At 45.1% G+C, this 20,411-nt stretch overlaps 1 protein-coding gene across 1 annotated transcript in view; it reads right to left on the reverse strand.

The window, feature by feature from the left end:
* Positions 1 to 20,159, reverse strand: part of IGSF22 (immunoglobulin superfamily member 22) — a 214,540-nt gene extending 194,381 nt beyond the window's left edge. Inside the window, exon 1 of the mRNA XM_024199216.2 lies at positions 20,105 to 20,159. The gene's annotated coding sequence lies outside the window, so the exon portion shown is untranslated. The remainder of the gene's footprint in view (positions 1 to 20,104) is intronic.
* Positions 20,160 to 20,411: the final 252 nt, after the last annotated feature.

Genomic DNA, 20,411 nt, shown 5'->3' on the forward strand with positions numbered 1-20,411 from the left:
CAGTGGAGCTAGGATTTCACCCCTCAACTTAAAACAATATGCTTCATAGCACAAAGGGCCTCAATCAATTCTGTAAATTTAGGGACTGTCCTGTGAATTTCAAGTAGGGTGGCAACCTTAGGAAAAGGTTTACCTCTGTCCTGTGCTTGTAATATAACATCCTAGTCTATTATCCAATTCAGGTATGCCTGCACTGTAGCGTTAACTCGGATGATCGGCAGCGGGTCCGAGCACCCAGGTTAGCCTGCCCTGGGGTGAGTAGCCGCACTGCAAAGCCTACCTGAGTTACTGTGTCCTCAACCATGTGTGCTGCGAGGACTTCTGGGCACACATCCCATGTTTCTTTGTGCTGCCGTAAGACAAGCCGCTCTATGATTCTTTCCTAGTGGCCTCTGGTAGAACTTGTATATCCTTCTGAGCACACACGGGGAACTATGGGAAGGCACTGGAGGACTCGCAGCGCCCATGTGGTTTAGCCTGTATCCTCCCTGCAAACTCAGGTGAGAGGTTTTTGTGTGTGGACAGGAGAGGGATTAGGGGCAATGCCTGAGTTAGCTCTGCAGTGATGACATATACTCAGGCCACACTACACTACAAAATTTGGGTGACGCAAGTTATGCCAGCACGAAGCCACAGCAGTTGGTATATTGCTTGTGCGCATGCATACTTGGCTCCTTGTGTTAGCGCTGGGCATACTTACCAGGAAAGCTTGGGTCGATGCACAGTCCAGTACATATCCCAGTGTGCAACCATCCATAGCAGTGTCTTTTGGGAAGTTTTAGCAATTCATGATAGAGCAGAAATGAGTCATGCAGGAGTGACTGGAAGCAAGGGCTCAACTTCCTAGCGTGTAATGGTCTTCATCCCAGAATGTCATCTATATTCCATCATTTTTGCATCTTTTGGAAAAATTCCACAAACCCGTGCTGCCCTCCTTGCTGTCCACCATCTATGACAGAAGAATGGAGCCTGCACAGATCTGCATTACTGCTATAAGCACTGCAAGCACAGGACCTCCGGTGTTTGCATAGCCATAAGAAGAACCAAATAAACCAGGAACATGACAATTCCGTGGATGACAGACTGCTGTGGGACACAGCGAGAAACAATTCCAGGTTGTTGGTGGTGTTCACAAAACAGCTGCAGATGGTGGAGCGCCTCTTCAGGGCCCGAGAAATGAGCACTGAACGTGGGATCGCATTGTAACGCAGGCTTGGGATGACGTGCAGTGGCTGCACAACATTCAGATGTGCAAGGCCACATTCCTGGATCTGTGTGCCAAGCTTGCCAGCCCTCCAGTGCAGGGACACCACAATGAGAGTTGCACTGACACTGAAGAAGCAAGTGGTGATTGCACGGGAGAAACTTGCAATGCCAGATTGCTACCAGTTAGTGGGAAATCATTTTGGAGTTGGAAAATCCACTGTGGGGGCCGTTGTCATGCAAATATGCAGGCCATTAATCATCTCCTGCTACCCAGAACTGTAACTCTCAGCAACATACACGACATAGTGGATGGGTCTGCAACAGTGGGGTTCCCAAACTGTGGTGGAGCAATAGATGGCACGCATATCCCTATTTTGGCACCTGACCACCTTGCCAAAAAGTACATCAAGAGAAAGGACTGCTTTTCTATGGTTATGCAAGCATTGGCAGATCACCAGGGACACTTCACCGACTTCAGTATTGGCTGGTCAGAGAAGGTGCATGATGTTCGCATCTTTAAGAACACAGGACTGTTCAGAAAGCTACAATCACGGACTTTCTTTTCTGACCAGCAGATTACCCTTGGCAATGTTGAAATGCCAACAGTGATCCTGGGGGACCCAGCCTAGCCTTTGCTCCCCTGGCTCATGAAGCTGTACACCAGTCACATCGGCAGCCCAAGGAAAGATTCAACTACCGGGTAAGCAAGTAGTGCTGAATGACAGTTGAATGAGCTTTTGGTAGACAGAAGGGATGCTGGCGTTGTTTACTCACAAGATTTGGATCTCAATTATAAAACATCCCGATGGTAATATCTGTCTGCTGTGTTCTGCACAATATCTGTGAAGCAAAGGGGGAAAGATTTCTGCCAGGATGCAGGGTGGAGGTGGAGCAGCTGTCTGCTGAGTCTGAACAGCCAGACACAAGGGCTATTAGAAAAGCTCAATGCAGAGCTATATAGCTCAGGGAGGCTTTGAAAGAGCACTTTAACTGTGAGTCACAGTAATGTGTTGTGCTGTACTGTGCTTTACATGGCCCTGCTGTTTTGGGGGCTGTCACGAATTGTGTGGTGCTTGGTGTAAATCTATGAATATAACACTGACAATGCACCTATTAATTTTGAGGTGCTTTCTGCACATTTATGATTATTACACTGTTTGTCACTGATCCTATGAGTTGTGTCACACTGTACAGTAACAAGTAAGTGGGTGCTTGCAGAACTGCTAGGCATTCTGCAGCATATGTTGTGAACTAATAAAGATGAATTATTTTCCAAATAATAGAATTTATTCACGAACAAAACCAGTTCAGAAAAATCCGTGCTATTTAAAAGCAAATATATTAAAATTTTAATATATTAATGGAACAGAACCTAACAAGGGGAAAGAACATTCATGTCCATTTTACCTACACATACAGCAACCATAGTTTTCCCAGATCAGTGTATGAGAAGCTGTTGTTGCCCATAATGTCCCCCGGAGGGGAGTGGCAGGGGTAGTGCAGTGGCCCCTGATGCCATGTGGAATGTTACGGGGAGTGTAGGGAGGTGCTGCAAAGAAGTTCTCCATGGACTGCAAAGGGAGGCGAGCCGATGATTGTTGAACCTGTAGGTCCATAAGAGTCTGCAGCATCTGTGTTTGCTGCGGGAGAAGCCCCACTATGTCCTGATGCATCTCCCACTCCTTTTCCTGCTGGGACTTTGTCCTCTCTGCTCTTTCCTTTTCTATGCTGTCTGCAATATTCACCCTCCAGGCCCTTTGCTTACAGTCTGATGCAGCTCTAGCTTGCAGGATCTCATTGAACATGTCATCCCAAGTCCTCTTCTTTCTCCTCCTTATCTGGCTCAGGCATTCCACAGGTGTTGAGGGGGAGCCCCTCAAGGCTGCAACAGCAGAAGCTGCAGATAAACACAGGTGTCATTGTCAGTATGGTCACAATGGAAAGTGAAAGTTAAGATTCAGAACTCCCTTCCCTTGCTCCCCTAAAGTTTTAAACTAGACATGCTTATTGACACTTCTGCTTCGGACTGTTTGTGCATGGCACCACTCACTGCACCAGTCATGGTGAGTATAGCCCACCCAGGGGTGAGGGAAATGAGGAAGGAATTGCTAGGTTGCCTGAAACTATGAGTATAGGGCAATGGCTCTGAATACTGGCACCATTTTCCTCAGGCAGTGGTGATTTTAGCTGATATGTCACTCCTCAGAGTAATAAAGGCAGAGAGAGCACAGTTGCTGCTGATGTCCCAAAGCCGCCCAGGCTTGTATGCTGCTAGCCTGTTTATTGCAGTGGTGCTGCTGAAGTTATCACTGACTTGAGTGGGAAAGCGTCCTACCGCTGAGGAAGAAATAAGGCAGCCATCCCTACAAACCTTCAGGAGCGGATTGCAGAGTACCTCCATGAAAGTTTCATTACGATCTTCCAGGAGGATTCAAGGGACATCCCAGTGTACATAAACAAAGTGTTCTGCATGCCCCGCCCCCCCTTACCTAAGTGTACAGTGGAATGAAAAGCAGATAACGCTACGTCTCTTAGTTGTACCACCACCTTCTCTAGTACAAGTACATTAATGAAAAGTCAAAAGCTGTGACCTGTTAAGTTGGGGGCGCCATCACTCTAATGAGAAATACATTTACACACTTACCCGAAGGTCCTTCCACTGCATTGGGCTTGCCTGTGCTCGACTGACTGTACTGCGGTGGAGTCTCAAACAGGTTGTGGCTCACAGCATAGCTGGACCCCCCGGATGCAGGCCCTCCTCCTCCTCCTTTTCCTCCTTCACCTCCTCCTTGTTCTCACTATTCACACCACCATGGCCGTCTGCGGGGTGGTAGTGGGGTCTTCGCCAAGTATGGCATGTAAAAGCAGCAGGTCTGTGACTCAGCACTGGCTGCCTGGCCTTCTGATATGCCAGACGCAGTTCCTTTGCTTTCAAGCAGCCCTGCTGCTGGTCCCTGTTGTACCCCTTCTCCTGCATCCGCCGTGCAATCTGCTCATAAATGTCCATGTTTCTACAGCTGCTCCGTATTGTACTTGCACAGACTCTTCTCTCCACAGGCCCAGGAGATCCAGTATCTCCTCTCTACTCCACGTCAGAGCACATGTGGAGTGTGTAGTCAGCATGGTCAGTTAGGCAGTTGCACACAACAAACAAGAGCTGCTAGATGTGCTCGCCAAGCTGGACAATCAGGAAAAGGCATTTAAAAATTGTATAGGGATTTAAAGGAGTGTGTGTGGGTGTGTGGGGCTTCTGGTATCTATGAGCCCTGAGCAGTGGAGTTCACAATTGTGACCACAGCGGTCAGTGTTGGACATTGTGGGACAGCTGCTTGAAGCCTGTTAGGCTCAACATAAGTCACACAGTGTCTACACTTGCACTGCGTCGACCTTAGTACACCAACCACCGCTTAGTGTCACTTGGGGAGGTAGTTGTGACGGGTTCGGTCACAGAGACCCCCTTGGGACTGTCACCTGATGTGCTGAATTGGCCTCTGAGCCCGTTTCCCCTGCCAGCTTGGGACTCCAGAGCCCTGCCGTGTTGAGCCAGACACGCTAGTCAGCTGCAAACACAGACCCAGGTCTCATCCATGCCACCAAAGCTGCAGACCTGAACCAAAAACTGCTCAGCAGGTCACCTATCTCCAGCACCCAGACACCCAGTTCCCAATGGGATCCAAACCCCAAATAAATCCGTTTTACTCTGTATAAATCTTATGCAGGGTAAACTCATAAATTGTCCGCCCTCTATAACACTGATAGAGAGAGATGCACAACTGTTTGCTCCCCCAGGTATCACTTACTCTGGGTTAATTAATAAACAAAAGTGATTTTATTAAGTATAAAATGTAGGATTTAAGTGATTTCAAGTAATAACAGACAGAACAAAGTAAGTTACTAAGCAAAATAAAACAAAACACACAAATCTAAGCCTAATACATTAAGAAACTGAATACAGGTAAATCTCACCCTTAGAGATGTTCCAATAAGCTTCTTTCACAGAGTAGACTTCTTCCTAATCTGGGCCCAATCCTTTCCCCTGGTACAGTTCTTGTTAGTTCCAGCTCAGGTGGGTAACTAGGGGATTTCTCATGACTGGAAGCCTTTGTTCTGTTCCATCCCCTTTTGTATCTTTGGCACAAGGCGGGAATCCTTTGTCTCTCTCTCTCTGGGTTCCCACCCCTCCTTCTAAATGGAAAAGCACCAGGTTTAAGATGGATTCCAGTTCAGGTGACATAATCACAGGTCACTGTAAGACCTCATTACCCACTCGCTGGCACACACGTAAACAGGAAGGCTTACAAGTAAACAGAGCCATTTACAACCAATTGTTCTAGTTAATGGGAGCCATCAAGATTCCAAGCCACCATTAATGGCCCACACTTTGCATAATTACAATAGGACCTCAGAGTAATACTTTATATTTCTAGCTTCAGATACAAGAATGATACATTCATACAAATAGGATGACCACACTCAGTAGATTATAAGCTTTGTAATGATACCTTGCAGGAGACCTTTTGCATAAAACATATTCCAGTTACATTATATTCACACTTATAAACATATTTTTATAAAGCATACGGAGTGCAACATCACAGTAGTGTTACTGAGTCGCTGTAATGGTTCACTTACATCAGTGGGAGACAAATTTAAGTGTAGACACATGCACAATTAGGTCGACACAAGGCAGTTTACGTCAACCTGACTTTGTTGTGTAGACCATGCCTCAGTCTTGCCCCTGCCCCATTGGTTTAAAATAGCTAAGCAAGGCATTGGTGTCACGATTGGTGGTGGGAAAGAACTGAAATGCTTATGAAAAGTTACTAACAGCTCTAGCTGGAGTCAGGAATACTGTGAGATGGATTGATTTTGGCTCACCCTGGCTCTGTTTGGCATTCACAGACAAAGAAGGCACAGGAAACCGCCTTCCAGGAATCTGTAGAGATACTCTGTCCTGCCACTCCACTGGTTGAGAATATCTGGCTGCTGTTTTAGAGAAGAGATGATGTATTGTTTGAAAAGCCTGATGTCCTACTGCTGTAAGAAATCAGACCTGGATGGCTCTCCTTCCATACAGAGAGGAGAAAACGAACCCCTGGCATCTCTATCAGGGCTAGCAGCTCAGGGCTCTCAAAGTTCCCAGCTGCCTTTTAGAATTTGTTTTGTGTTTGCTGGACTGGCCCTCCCTTCGTGACCAGGAAGTTGATAAAAACGTGAGACACTTTCTAAGTTGTGGCTCCAAGTTAATCTATTCTGCAGCCCAGAAGAGTTTCTACAATTTCTGTTCTGGCTGCTGCTCTGATGGAGGAATTGAAACAGCCTCTTGGTTACCCAGGGAAGCTACATGCCTAGCAGAGCATGTTCCTGACTTCAGCCCAGAATTCGGGGCAAGGGTTGGGGCAGCTAGGAATAACTGGGAAAAGCAGGGCTATGTAAGAAAAAGCTTCTTGTTCATCCTGAAGCATAGGTGGCTTTAGCGTGGGTTCCTGGGTTCAATTGCATCCACAGAACATGCAGCACCCTCAGGTTTGGCCCAGCAGTGGATGGCGTTGCAAACTGGTGCACAGAATCGCAACGCCACGCAGTTTGGCCCAGCCACCCCTCCACCAGGTCAAAATGCTACTCACTCATATTTGTCCCAGTCACCCCTCCGTGATGCCAGCCAAACCTCAGTGCGCTGCAACCTCAGGCACCAGGTTGCAAACCCGCTCGCTCAAATTTGGCTGGCACACGGGGTCACATTGCCACTTCTGTTTGGCGCCCACCATCACTAGTGCAGGGAGTGACTTGCCCACTCTGGCTGGGCTCAGATTGCCGCAGCTGGCATCACTGCACCAGGCCCAAGGCTGCCTGCCAGGCCAAGAGCGTGGCGGTAGGAGCAGGGTTGGGGATACTGGCTCTCACCAGTAGTGGGGCCGGAGCTCAGAGAGAAGTGGGACTGGGAGCAGCCCCTGGCCACATGCAAGGCAGAGCCCCCATTCCCATGGGGAGAGTAGAGACCCCACAGGCCCTTTCTGACCCCCCTATTCCCTTACCGCTCCCCCTGCCCCCACTCTCTTAGCATAGTGCCCCCATCGAATCAGGAGACTATATCTGCCCCTGTCCTGAAGAGTCCAGGGATGAGGCAAGACTTGGAGTGGGGTGTTCTATTAAAAGAGTTGTGGGGGAAAGAAAAAGGAGGCCTGAATAGGCAGAAACCCTGGAGAGGTGCAGGTTGTTCAAGGCCTGAAGATGCAGGAGGGAAAAGAACCATGGGGAGGGGCAAGCAGTTCAGTGGAATGAAACACTGCATTGAGGCGGTAAAGATTGAGACCTGGAGAAAACCCAGAAGGAAGAAGTTTGCTATGAAAGCAGCACTGTGGGTTTGACGCCTGCTGCATGCACCTGCAGGGCTTCTAGAGAGGGTGGTAGGAAGGCTCCCTGCATCAAGGAGTAAGACCAAAGTGAACGCTGAGCAAAGGACTGTGTTTTTCTGCTTACTTTGACCTTTTGCTATCCCAGACAGGGTGGACTCTGATGTTGAGCTGGAGGGCCACACTCCCAACCACCAAAAATGGGCCTGTCTATACCTAGAAAGCAAGGCACAAACTCTCTACCAGCAGAGAGTGATTGGAGATCAGTGAGCAGAAACTGAGGCATAAGCTCTCTTAAAGCCATAGAGGTAAGACAAATACTTATAACTCATAACAGAAGGATTTCCATATGCTTGGGCCCAGTTCAGAAGTGAATAGATTGATGTAAGCAAGTGTACAATAAGCAATTACAGCCCTGATCCTACACAAATCCGCTTAATTCTAGCAATGTGAACGTCCCACTGGCTTAAATGGAAGTATTTTGTGTGCTTACAATTAAGCACATGCATAAGTCTTTGCAGGATAGGCTCTAAGTTGGTGTCTGGAACATGCTGAGAAGCAAAAGAGGGATTGCAGCAACAGAAATTCCCCAAAAGAAGGTGCAAGAAGGTATACAATAACTGGAGTTAATCAAATACTTCAAATGAAAAATGTCAATCAACATTTGGTCTCTTTTTAAAACAGATTTTTTTAATTAAACCTTTAAATTTCTTTAAAAGTTGTCAAACTTTAAAAAACGTGATTTTTTTAATAATAAAAAAAAAATCAGTTGGTTGCCCTGCTAAACATTTATGGTTTCATCTGTGTTTTGGGTTGTTGTGCCCCCCACCTGTCAGTGTTTTGATGGGTCAGCATAGTCACAGAGTGGGATTTTCCAAATATATACTTTAGGACTCTTATTTATGAAATGCAAAGGGGAGTCAAATACTTCATTGTAAAAAAAGAATTGTTTAAAAGAATTCTGCAACAAATAGAAATATTGAACAGTTATTAAAGAACAGAACAAAAATGCTTTTTGACTTTGCCAAAAGAGCTGCAACTCACTTTCTAATCTTTAAACAGCTCTATTTAAAAATTCCCTATTATTCCACATCTCCTTTCAGCCTCCCATTGGTTGCTTCTCCTGCAACATCCCTCTGCATGCCCCTCACTTCTACTCGTTCAACATTTATTTAAAAACAAATTTACATTCATGCTGACTTAAGGCTAGATTCTGCACCCCACAGAACATCTTACAATTCACACATCCATTTGCAGGATGGATCTAACCCTTAGTGACCTGTAACTTACACTAACATTCACATCACCTCTGATTTTGATCCCTTGAAGTTGAATAGAGGGTTGGCATCCCAAAGGAAATGCAAAACATCAAGCCAGATTCTGATGTTACCTTGCTCTAAGTCTGCTGATTTCAGTTTTACACGCTACAGATGTGCAAATATTATGGGCCTGATTCTCCATTGCATTGACAACACAAGGTGTATTCATATCTGTGCAAACTGCAGCCATTCTGACTGGAGAGTATTTTACAGTTGTGCAAAATGGTTAAATGAATATACATCATACAAAGCAGTGGAGATTTGGTCCCCAAATTTCTTGTATCTTATTTAACAAAGTACAATGTACATGCCTCTTACAAGATATTTGTGTCTTGGTGGTCCTTTTTCTCATACTAGTATTTGGTATTACTACTGGACTCTCCTGCAGTTCTTCTCTGGATTTAGACATGACTGCCCCATCTGAGGAGGAGATTCTATTTATGGGCTTGTCTACACAAGGAAATTTACTGCTATAACAATATATACCACAGTAACTCAGTGTCACCATAGGGAGTTGTATTGTTATAATTATACTGGTATAGTTTTGCTGGGAAATATTCCTGTGTAGACAAGGCCTAAGTTTCCCAGCCAAATATATCTGTCTTCCTGCCTCTCTTGGGGTAATAGGCATGTATGACTAGAATGGGAGGATTTGCTCTTTGCTGACTTACAAATAGAAATATGCTTTGTAAAGTTGTTTTCTGCATTCACACCTCATGGTTGATGCTAGTGTATAAACCCTAAGATGAAGGTGAAAGGAAATGGAAGCCCAAGATGTAATTCTTGCACTTTTAAAAATGGTTGAATCTAAACCCACTAACTACGTTGAACGTTCAGTGGAAAGTATTAACATTGATTTTTTTTTTTCCTTTAACACTTAGCAATCTGCCATGTGTGGTGTTATTTTTGTACTCTATATTTAACATTAGTTACAACCTGCAGTATGCTGTTTTCCTTTTCAGTTGTCATAGGCCCCCAATCTTGCAAACTGCTCCCCGGTGGCTGGCCTTTGTGCCTGCAAAGAGCCCCACTTATGTTAACATCTGACTGTGCAGAGATCATCCATATGGAGCAGCCTGCAGGATCAGGGTGACAACTGACATAGTTTCTTCATGATATGGGCAGTTTAGTAACTATGGGAAATTGCAATTCCACCCCCACGCCCCAACACACATCTGTTGCACCTGAAGTTTCACTTTTTGTAGAGGGGGATTTCTTTGCCCCGGTGAAACAAACCCCTGTTATATTGTTAACCTTAAAAATCCATGTATCTTAGCTTGTTTTTTTACTATTTTTCCTAAGATGTAATACATGTTTAAAATAGTGGTCCAGATTCTGATCTTAGGCAAACCAGTGTAAACCTAGAATGTTTTTTAAGGCAGTCTAATTGCATCAGTATAAATAAGATCAGAGTTTGGCCCACCAAAGCTGACTTAATTACTCTGTATTAATACTAGTGTGACTGGCTGGAATTTATCCCAATGGCATTGCACAGGTGATAAGAGCTGCATTTGGCCTAATATCAATTCTTTTTCTCAAATCTAATACCTTTATTTGTGGAAATTTGAGGACATCTTGTTGTTATTCTAAGACTTACTATTTCAGAAAATGCTATAGTAGCATCTTATGCTTCCAGCACAAAGCTCTGGGACTTTAGGGAAACTATCTTCTATCCATTCCTTAAATGGTCTTAGCTTGCACCAAACTGCTGACTTGTTGTCATCCGAGTTGTGAATGCTATTTAGTGCTGTCAGTGAAAGTTGATCTAGTAGAAGTCTATGGGCCAAACTGAGAGTGCTAGTGTAAATCTAATGACATATAAATGATACACTTGAGCGGTGGTAATAGGCAATGAGATTTAGACTGGTCAGTACCAGTCTGGCACACGAGAGTATCAAAAGGGACTACAGTTTGCATCATCTTGTTTAAATAGCACACTGGCTGTATATACCAGTGATACCAGCAAAATTCCAGGGCAAGGCCATGTGCAGCAGTTAGACCTAAAGAGGTTGTCTGTAAATGGTAATGTGTTCTGAAGATGCATTATATGCACTTCACATCACCCACTAGTAGTTTTAATTGTAGCTTTCAAAACAAATCACAGATCCTGTGGCACATCAGAGTACAGTGTTTGCACGAGTATTAGACCATAAAAAGGATGTGCACTTCCACTATGTTCTAAGGGTACCAGCCCCATGTGCTTTGCCAGCCCCATGGCACATTCTCACTTGCCTTTGGAAAAATGCCTTCAGGGTTTTGTTACAATGCAATGACTAACTTGGCTATTCTGAAAGTGCTGGTTGTCTTCTGCTGTGCAACAGATCAGAATCAATCCATATTGCAAGAGTGTTGTTCATGCCCTTAGGGTGAGCCTGTTTCAGAACCAGGAGTTCCTGGTAATGTAGATATCTGTGTCTGTGTAAACTTTTTGGTGAGGATCAATAAGGGTGTATACATACTATCTAAATGCTGTAGTGATGGGTACACTAGAAATGTCTGAGATCTGGCTAGCAATGGTCCTTCTATCAGAAGTAAATTAACCTAAGATGAATACAAAAACAAATGCGTTAATGCCAGAATTCACTCCATTTAGAATATTAAATGTAATGTGCAAATTATTGCTATATCAGGTCTTATAAGAGTTACTCAAAATCACAGGGACAGGATTTGGCTGCATCCTGTATATCATTATGGGAACATAAGTCTGAACTGGGACAAATGTGCTGCAAAAAACAAGTACTGTACTATTCTAACCCAATGAGTACTCTGCAGTGGGCAAGACTGTGCGGTACTTTCTCAGTGACTTACAATACTGTTGCCTTTTCTGGACATTATTATTTATTTGTAATGCAGTGGCATGTACAGGTCTCAGCTCAGGATCAGGGCCCCAATGTGGCAAGCCCTTTACATACATATAATAAAGACAGTCCCTGCCCCAAAAATCCTGCAGTTTGCATGGCAAAAACAGATTACCAAACTTGTGAAAGACAGCAGATTACACATGCACAAATTGTCAAGGAAAACTGACTCTTTTTCACTTTGATATTCTTATTTGACTTTGAATCAACACATTTAAAACAAACAAAACTGTTGCTTAATGCAAATTGGGGCTTGAAGAGGGCAACTAGTCTAGTACCTTTCTCATGTCCTGTTCCACTGAAATAGGCCTAGAGGAAGAGTCAGTTACCAGTTTATTTGACTTACACTCGGGGATGCTGGAACAATTTGTATAGTGGGGGTGCTGAGAGTCATTGAACTAAACTGTAAATCCTGTATATGATGGAAAAAAGACAGAGAATGTGGAAGCACCACGAGCACCTATGCTTCCACCTGCATGTACCTTGCTGTAAGGGATTTCAAATAGCTTGTAAAATGGAAACACTTCAAACCTAAAACCAAATTCCAGCAACAAAATGACAACTTATACTGAGTGTACCACAGGTTAAGTAAGGGACAAGTTTGACTCCCACATCTCAGCCACAAACAAAAAGCAGTGGCAGAGTGTGAGCGAAGCAAAGCAGAATACGAAGGAGAAGTAAAGAGAGCCTACATAGTAGGATGAGAGGCTAAATAAAACAGGAACCCCTACGTTGACTTTAAGTGGAAGTTATGCTGTGAGGGTCAGGCCTGGCAAGGGGAGTTCTTGCACCCTCTTCTATATACTACATTAACTAATTCATTTCAACTGTACCCCTTAATCCAAGCCTCGATTATCTCCAGTGAACCAGTATCTCCAAACACTCAGATGCACACACCTGGATCCATTAAGCCAAGTGGCTGCACAGGAGTATAAACCAGGGCAAATTTTAGCCTGCTGACATTAAGAGTCGCACTGGGGTTTTTGATTTGCTTTTGTTGCTTGGTTGGTTTTGTTTTATTGTTTTTCTAAACCCTACTATTGGTTAACATTTCAAATTGTCCAAGGTAGGTGGAAGGAAGGTCATTTTAAACTATATACAATCTTACGTCAAATGGGTTGTTGAAAGAAAGCACAGAGTGGGGTGAAAAGAGTGGGGTGAGCTGTGGTTTGTTTGGACTAAAGGAATCAAAGAATGGACATCTTTCACACTTATGTTGAAGATACAAAATTGATACAGCAACAGACCAGAGTTTTCAAGATGAGAGGTGTCCATGCACAGATCATTAGAAATACTTTACTGGGTAATCTTGATGGGACAAGGATGTCCACTAATGACACTGCTTTCACCAAGATCATTTGGCAATAGACTCAGGGTGGCAGGGCCCTTATGGGTAGCGTCATGCTTAGCACTTCAACCAGCATCACTATCTCCATGGGCCTTAACACAATCAGATGCTGGAACCTCTGGATTTACAATCATGCCAATAATCTTTTTCCTGATCCTGAAAAGCTTCTGAGCAGAGAGGGAACCAAGTGACATCACCAATTCCATGGTTTGTCTTGAACAATCCCTAAGATGTGCACCTAAAGCCATTACCCAATCCTAATGTGTCAATGTCTACCCTTATCTTTCTTTACCATCTATCTAATAAAAGTCCAGTGTGGCGAACCAGGACAAATATAGCTTTGTAACAGCTTGCTGTGACCAGTTTGGCAAGTCAAAAGCAATGCTGAGCAATTTGGCCTCAATACTTGCCACTAACAGACTGGCTAGAGGAAAATCAGAGCAACTTAGCCAAACACTTTCCACAGCCAGGGGAATAAAGCCAAAGTCCAGGAGTGGCTAATTGAGTCCCGTGCTGTGCCTGTCTTCCAGCAACGCAACTAAAGCCTCAGACAGAAGTTGTATCTTCCTGTCTCTTGCTATCCTTTTCTCTCTTCTCCGTGTGCATTTGTCTTAAGAAGAGAGAGATTCAGACTAAAAGGAGCTAAGCTACCAGCAAAAAGCAACACTCACCTTCCTCCTCCAACCTGAACATTTTATGCTATTTGTGAAAACTTTAAAGTAGTGGTTTCTCCCTTTAAAAGACAGTACAAATGGGGGGAGTGGCAGGAACAAGCATTTGTTATAATGAAGACAAACTGATTTTTTCCCCTTTTCTTTAAGTTTCTAACTAATATAACTTATCACATGTCCCTAGAATAGACAAGGCTTGACTTTCTCCATGATTGAATGATTAGGAAACCTCTACGTTTTGACACACAATGGAATTTCGGACAGTTTGTCAATGTCATTCACCTCCAGGTCTAGATACACAGTAAATTCGCATTTCTCTTTTCCTTACCCATTTTTGCATAAATGTCTAAATTCCATTTTGTAATGGAAGCAAGCCATCCCAGACACTGCATTTCAAGGCAATTATAGCACTTCCCAGGTGATTAAAGCTCCTTGGCCTTCAGCCTTGTGCCTTACAAATAACAATGGAGGTATGCTATAATCATCCAAAAATGCACTGCCTGTTGTGTCTTATTGCTTAAAAAGCTCGTTGCATGTTAACTGGAAGCATTGGACCTTTTCTTGTCTACAGTAAGAGTAATACTGCTCATCTTAACCCTAAAAGAAGTTGCACAGCTAAAGCCCCACATCCGTATCAGTTTTATTCTCATTTACATTAAGCCCCCTTTGGACTGAAAGGGGCCTTAGTGGAAATGAGTATTAGATCGATCAGGAATTGTAATCTGCCCTTTAGGCCAATTAGACCAATTCTTGAATTTTGTGAACTAGTGTAACACAAGTCTTGCAATGATTTAACTAAACTAAACTGGCTTTCTAAAACCAATGTAGTTATTTTGGTGCAAGTCTGTGTGTGGACATTTACTTTGGAACAGAAGTTTCTATTTTAGCCAAGGAGAGGATTTTTTTTTTCCAGTGACTTCTACAGGCTTTGGATCAGGCCCTGAAAATAGCAAGTAACTCTGCATTCAGATGGCCCTATGTTGCTACTTTTTGAGTCTACTATTCCATTCAATATGATCTTAGTCTTACTGAGTTGTTGTCTTAATTCCGCTGAGTAAAACAAAACTAAATCTATTGCAGAATTCTTAAACCGTTGAAGAACTGACATTGTAAGGAAAGGTTTCAGAGTAGCAGCCGTGTTAGTCTGTATCCGCAAAAAGAACAGGAGTACTTGTGGCACCGTCTCTAAGGTGCCACAAGTACTCCTGTTCTTATTGTAAGGAAAGATTGCACAAACTAGCAATCTACACAGTGGATATTTCAGTAACTTTGCCAGAGACAAACAAGCAAAAAACCCACTGTTTTTATTCTTAATTTGAAGGCTTGCAAATCCTGTAAGGTGTTGCACTGAGGTCTGCTTATAGTAGAAATTTTTGAACGGTTGTAGCTACAGCCCTGTGATGCCTCCCAGCCCCTGTGCAGATATGCTGAACCTGGGCCACTCACCTCAGTTTCAAGTTGCCCCAGCCTGGGAGTGTGTCTTGCAGGCACTATGACAGCTCTACAGCATCCCAAGAATCCCCTTACTCAAAGAGAAGCCTGCGCGAGTAGTTTAACTCAGCTTTATGACTGCTTTACACCTCCCCAGCAATGCAGAAGAGAGTAGTGGAGAATTAAGGCCTGCATTTTCAGAGCAAATTTTGCTCATTGTACATGCTATTTAATAAACAAAGACTGAAAGGAATACATTTATTTTGATCCCTTGAGATGTTATAAATCAAAATCACGAGTAGGAGGTTTCTTACTCATGATTGCAAGCCTCCAGTATGTGTAGCTCTTCACTGTGCAGGATCTGTCTGGAAAGTGCACTATATTATGATATGGAATTCTATTCTCGATTGATAAGATTGTTAATTAACTCTAGTTCAGGAACAACTGATTTCACAAATAACAGTTTGGGGGAGAGAAACATCAAATTAAAAATAAATGTCTCATATTTCAAGACTGAGATAAGGCATATGCAGTAAACAAGCATTTTCAAATAAAACTGAATGACTTAAATGAGTTCAAGAGATTAATACAAGTTAATTATTAAGGGCCCCTCTTGGTACATGATTTTGCAGAGGAATATGCTGCAGATCCCTACGGATGGGACAACTCGCATGCACAATGTATACTGCAATTCATTGTCATTTACACATCCTCAAACTGCTCCGCACCATGGAGAACAAAGAGTTGTCATATCAGGTGTTGAAAAGAACTGGGCCAAGCCCCAGAGCAACTACTCCCTATTCCCTACTGGCCAAACAGCTTCACAGCAGAACAAGTTATCCTGAGAACTTACTGCAACTCCCAGTCTGGAAAAACAGCTTCTATACACTACAAAGCTATGGCACAGGAATTTGGAGGCATACAGTCAAGTGGCACATACACATAACCACCATTCTCTTCTTTCTTGTCATGCATAGCTCTAGGACTTGGGTGTAAAAGCAGCGCATTGCCGCTGAAGTGGATATGAGAAAGAAGCTTATGGACTGTTGGACTGCTGCATGTAATCAATGAGCTGGTATATTTTCTGCCAATTGTAACATAGCAGTATGTACCTAGCTAAGGTATTTCTAATAGATCTATTGAGGCCACCAGTTGTATTTACTTGTATCAGTGGCTGTACTGGTGCTTTGCCAACATACACATTGTCTATAGGCAATTTCTGCCTGTGTACAAGATGCAGCTACTTGGATCTGTGTACTGAACTTCAAAATATCACCTGCACTACCCCTTCCTGCCCGTGCTAGAGTTTTGGATGGAAGGATGGGTGTGACAAGAAGTCAACAGGAAGGAAGGTTGCTCTTGTGGCTGAGGCACTGGACTCTGATTCAGGCATAGAATTCCTGACTCCACACAGACTTTTTTATGGGACCTCATGCAAATCACCCCCTCTTCGCTTCAGACCTCATTTGTAAAAATGGGGATAAACATACTTCCTGTGACTGTCCAGTCTGTGTAGGTTGTAAATTCTTTAGGGCCAGGCTCTCCCTTAACATGTGCCCGTACAGTGCCTTGTACAATGGGATACAGCTCTCTCTAAGGGCCTTTAGATGCTACTTAAAACACATGTAAATAGTCACAGCAACATTCCTGCAGGAGTAGATGATACATGGAGGATAGCATGCGTCTTCCATGGCTAGCGCTTAACCCTCCTTTTGTCAAGCAACCGAGCTCTGGCACTTTGCAAAGTTAAGAAACATGAAGACTGGCTTGCTTTTATTTCTTTGTATTTTTTTTAAATTCTATCCAACAAATTAGCCCTTGTCTTATGGAAATATAAGGGATTGGACTCAAAGAAAGTAGAATAAAGTACACCAGTGACATTTTAGCAAAGGATATGGCTTTATTTTAATTAGATGGAGAATATATATATATTTTTAGACTAACAGTGTATCCATGAATGTGTGTGGCCGCTGTTTAAAGGCTAATAAACTTTCTTGCTTCACCCAAATGACATCTAGCTTGCAGAACACATTGTAACAAAGGAATGAACACTCTTTAAAAGTTCAGACCCTAAATTACTGGCAGTAATGCTATATTCAGCCTGGACAGTGGATATCAGTACTGAAAAAGATTACTCCTATTTCATTTTAGCAAAACAAAGTTGCACACTTGGGATCCTAATGCTTGACTTTGCTTGTATATTTAGACTTATTAAAATGAGTGCCACTCATCGGGTGCATATGTGTTTGTAGCATCAAGGTTGTGGGTTCTAATCTGGTCCCCAAGTAAGTCAATGGCAAAATGCCCACTGATTGCAATTGGAGCATAATCAGACCCCTGAGGCATAAGTGGAAGTGACTCTAACTTTAAACCTTTTAATCCCAGTGTTCTGATGATACAAATATATTTAAAAGAGCTGCACTCTATGCTCGTCTCTGCGTTCATATTGGGACATCAGAAAACAAGTGTAGGAAAAGTTAATTTTTTTATTCAAATATTATAACAATGGACAAAATTCTGCCTTAAGTGATGTATGCACAATTCCTGCTTTAGTCTATGAGACTTCTGTGGGTATTAGAGATCTGAATGTAACCGTTAATGTATGATTCATGCAAGAAATATTTTCTCAAATTGTTTGATCTGAATGCAGAGCACCAACAAATGCTGTCCCGCTACACATGGCTATCATGAAACAAAGAGATGGTATTGCTCACACACTTCTTTGAAATCTATCATTTATTAATCTAACACATGCAAAGGGCCTAGATCCTCAGCTGCTGTCTATCGGAATCGCTCTACTGAAATCAATGTAAGGAATTTAATGTAGTAATAATCGTGTAATGCCAGAGACCTAAAATATTGAGTTGTTCTTCTTTCCCAAATGCAATGTAAGAATTACCCATTCACAGAAAGAGGAGACATATATATTCTAAGATAACCATATGAAAAATCAGAGTTTTAATAACTGTTTAACTGTAAACAAGCCAACAAACTGGCTACACACAGTCACTGTTTTGTTCCACTCTCTGCTTTGTGCCACCAAAAACCCTTCCAAACAAACCACCTCACAGACCTGCAGCTGTACAAAAGTCCCCAGCTTCCCAGGACTTCATTACCTACATCAGGGGTCTCAAACTCCCGGCCCGCAGGCCATCTGCGGCCCATGAGCCTCCCCAATGTGGCCCGCAGGGCTCCAGCAGTTTTGGGGCCAGGTCTCTCCCTTGGCCTCACCTGCCGCCCCTGGGTGCTCCCCCTTCAGGGGCCCCGGCAGCGCAGCGGAGCTGAGCGGCATCTGCCTGCTCACTCCAGTGGCTGCCGACCCCTCCCTGTCGCCCAGGGGTGGGGCGGGGCTGTGCCTCCGAGCGCTGCCCCTGCCCAGAGCATCTCTGCGGCCAATGGGACGCTGCAGGGGTGGTGCCTGGGGGCAGAGGCGCACGGAGGCCCCCCAACCTGCCCCGCCTTGGAGCCCCAGGTACGCACCGCACCCCCCAACCCGCTCCCAGGGCCTGCACCCCCACCCCACATACCCTCTCCTGCCCCCAAACTCCCTCCCAGAGCCTGCACCCCATCCCCACACACCCCAGCCCCCAAACTCCCTCCCAGAGGCTGCACCCCAATCCTTTACCCCAGACCTCCTCCCCCACCCAAACTCCGTCCTAGAGCCTTAGGCAGGTGTGGGGCAGAGTTTTTGGGCGGAGTTTTTGGGGGGCAGTTTCTGGGCAGCATGAGTGACATTGGCCTGCTGGGAGGATTTGAGGACTGGCACTGGCCCTAAGGTAAATTGAGTTTGAGACCCCTGACCTACATTAACTATCCTGCTCTCAGCACTGCCATCTAATAGAAAGTGATAGTCTACCATGGCGTTGGCTGTCACATCAGTTCGAAAGGCAGCATTATTCCAGGAGAGCATCGCAAAGCTGTTGCTATTGTTAATATTTTACTGCAGTGAGTAGTTATCAGGTTAACCACCCAGTACGTGATTCGAAACCAATTTCCCCCAAACCCTGGGTCCTGCCAGCTGCATTTTGTTCAACCAGCAAGATCCGTTTAACAACTAGATTAGCCTGGGTTTGTTTTGTATTTTTAACGCATTACTTTTGATTTTCTATTGAAAATATTCCACCCACCCACCCTCTGCACATCGCAACAATACCCCAGCTCCTGCTCGCAGCTGGAAAGGGCGGGGGAGGGGAGGGAGATCGGACCCCCCCTAGGTATTCGTGCCTAGGGGATGTAAACAGAGATGGAGAAAATGGGTCTTATCGATCACTCGGAATCTATACGGCCGCCTTTAATGCTGCTTGCAGATTTACAGCCAGATGCACGGAAATCGGAGCAACTCCCCTGCATCCCCGGCTTTCTCTCCCCCCCAACACCAACGGGGTTCATTTATTTAGCGGCTGTTCACCCTCCAAGATGAAGCAAACGCACCCCCACTCCAGGTTCCCAGCCCGCCCTCGAGCTGAGGCTGCTGGTGCATCGCTCCCCGTGCAGCAGCAGGAGCAGCCAGCAGGGCGAGATGGAGCTGGGACGCGGGTGGGGGAAAGGCATGCAGGGGAGCTGAGCGGCCAGCACACACACACACACACACACACACACACACACACAGCCACACATACACACACACACAGCCCGGACGAACGCGCACGAACCGAACCAACCCGTGCAGCACGATCCTGCCCCATCGAGCGCAAGCTGGTCCCGTCGCTCCTGGGAGCCGCCACCGCCGAGCTGCACAACCAGCCTCCTCTTGCCTTCCCCCCTCGCCCCACGCCTCCTTTCCCCAGCCTTTCCCCAGGGCTCCCCGCAGCGCTGCTATGCACGCTGCCCCCCGGCCCCCTCCTGCCGCCCCCCACCTGGCTCCCGCCCGCCCGCTCAGGTACGCAGGGCGCACAAAGAAAGAGCCCCCCTCACTCACTCGCGCTGCAGGAGAGCGCAGCCCAGCAGGGAGAGGAAGGCGACGTGAGGGCATGTGTGTGTCCTGCACACCGCACAGCCCCCTCCTCCCGTCCGCCCCGGCTCCATGCAGGCGGCGAAGCCCCCCACCCTGCCGCGCGCGGCCAGTCCCCCTAACACGGCGGAGCTCCACCCCCCATTGCAACCCCCGAGCCTGCACAGCCCCCAAACGCTGACTCGTCCCCACCCCCCTGGAAACTGCAAATCCCCCCCCTCGACCCAATCCCCACAATGCAAAACTTCCCCAGTCCCTTAGACGCTTCAAGACA

Source organism: Terrapene carolina, unplaced genomic scaffold, assembly GCF_002925995.2.
Source record: "Terrapene carolina triunguis isolate 2854851 unplaced genomic scaffold, T_m_triunguis-2.0 Scaffold715, whole genome shotgun sequence".
Taxonomy (NCBI): domain Eukaryota; kingdom Metazoa; phylum Chordata; order Testudines; family Emydidae; genus Terrapene; species Terrapene triunguis.